The following is a 2309-nucleotide window of genomic DNA, read 5'->3' on the forward strand; positions in this document are numbered from 1 at the left end:
ACAAGGCAGGTGGGGAGAGCTAGCAAGACCACAGTAAAAGGGCACTGAAGCCCTCCATTCTTTTCTAAAAACTTATGCCAGGCATGGTTGCCCACACCTGTAACTCCAGCACTCAGTAGGCAGAGGCAGCTGGAGCTCTCTAAGTTTGAGGGCAGCCTGGTCTACACAGTGAATTCCAGGACCCAGCTGCATAGTAATCTTGTCTCGAAAAGAGAAAACAATTATCGTTGTTGTATATCTACATGATGTAGATATGGGAGCATATATGCTAAGATGTGTGTAAGTCAGAAAACAACTGTGTAGAATTGGTCCTCTCCTTTCATCTTTGTATGGTCCTAGGAAGTCAGCCTTGCATGGAAATACCTTTACCCACCCCACGGAATCATCTGTCTTGCCTTCAACTCAGTCCAGTGACTGGCAAGCACTTTTTCTCCATGGCACCTGTATTTGAAGGAACCTGATCTCATGTCAAGAGCCAGAGTCAGGACTGGGACATAGCTTAGCAGTAGTAAGCAACACAAACACACACACACACACACACACACACACACACACACACACACACACACCAAAAAGCGTACCTTTAAAACCAGTGCTATCAGTGTACATTTATTAAGTATTTGCCTTGAGCGCTCTACATACCCATGCTCCTGTGTAGCTCCGCCTGTCCTGGAACTCACTCTATAGACCAGGCTGGCCTTGATCTAAAGAGATCTGACTGCCTCTCCCTCCCCAGTGCTGAGACCAAAGATATGTGTCACCATGCTGTCTGCACTTGGATTTTAACACGGGTCTTAGAAGTTACAGTGAAGCAAGTCATTTACCTATTAGGTTGGGTTTCTGTTGCTGTGATTAAACAAATACAAAAACATGACCAAAAGCAACTTGACCTGAGGGGAAAAAAAGGTTTATTTGGTTCATACTTCCACATCATAGTCTATCATTGAAGGGAGTCAGGGCAAGAACTTGGAGGCAGGAACTGAAGCAGAGATCAAGAAAGAAAGTTGCTTACTGGCTTGTTCTTCATAGCCTGCATATATATACATGTACTCCCAGGACCCCCTGCTCAAAGGTAGCACCACTCACCGCAGCATGGGCCGACTCCCACCTCAGTCATTAGCCAAGAAAATGCCATCCATGCAACCTGATGGAGGGAGGCATGGAGGCATTTTCTCTGTTGAGGTTTCTCTTCCCAGATATGTCTAGGTTTTCGTCAAGTAGATAAAAACCAACCACCATATTTACTAAGCCATCTCCCCGACCTCCCTCCTTTGGGGAGGGGGATGAGACAGGGTCTCATGGAACCCAGGTTGTCCTCGAATGAGTTCCAGGATAGTAGCTAAGGATGACCTTGCACTGTTCATCCTTCTGCCTCTACCTCCAGAATAGGCACATCCTGCTCTGTTCATTCCAGCTCTGCATGGAAAAGGGCTAAATTGACAGACAGAGTAGGCTGGGAGTTCCGAGCACAGGCCCATTTTGCTGTTTTGTTAACCACAGATTTCAAAAGACAAATACACTCCCCAGGTAGCTTGGTCATGTGTCCTTTGAGACAGTGCTTTAGTGAGTTCACAACACCAGTGGTTCTCGATATGTGGGTCTGGACCCACAAAACACCACTGGAAAACATGGATATTTACATTACAGCTCATAACAGTAGCAAAATTACAATTACGATGTAGCAACAAAAACAACTTTTTTGTGGTGGGACACTACATGATGAACTATATTAAACTGTTGAAGCACTAGGAAAGTTGAGAACCACTGCATAAGACCAAGGTTGCCAGGAAAGGCTGTGTGTGCCTTTACAGAAAATAAAGCCCTACTGGATTACACCTCAGAAACTAAGAAAACCCAAGGAGAGGAGAACCACCCTGTCTCACAACTATAATCAGTGCCCTCCCTGTTCATTGTCATTTACCAGTTCAGCTAGTGTTTATTAACAAACTAAACAATGTGCTTTGTCTCTGAACTCTAACCTCTGCCTCTCCCCACTTCTCTCTCTCTCTCTCTCTCTCTCATCTGACTGGCTTTCTTTACCCATGTCTGGTCTTACCTTGCTCTTGATTGTGGAGAAACAGTTTTAGTTTTGTTTGTTTGTTTGTTTTTGGTTTTTGAGACAGGGTTTCTCTGTGTAGCCCTGGCTGATCTCTGGGTAAATCACACTGGCCTTGAACTCAGATATCCAACTGTCTCTGCATCCTGAGCGCTGGGATTAAAGGCGTGCACTACCACGTCCGATAAGAAACAGCTTTTAATCCCTCACCCTCAAAAAAAAAAAAAAAAAAAAAAAAAATCAAAGCAGACAC

The sequence above is a fragment of the Psammomys obesus genome, unplaced genomic scaffold (assembly GCF_907164565.1).
Source record: "Psammomys obesus unplaced genomic scaffold, mPsaObe1.curated_primary_1811, whole genome shotgun sequence".
NCBI classification, from domain to species: Eukaryota; Metazoa; Chordata; class Mammalia; order Rodentia; family Muridae; genus Psammomys; species Psammomys obesus.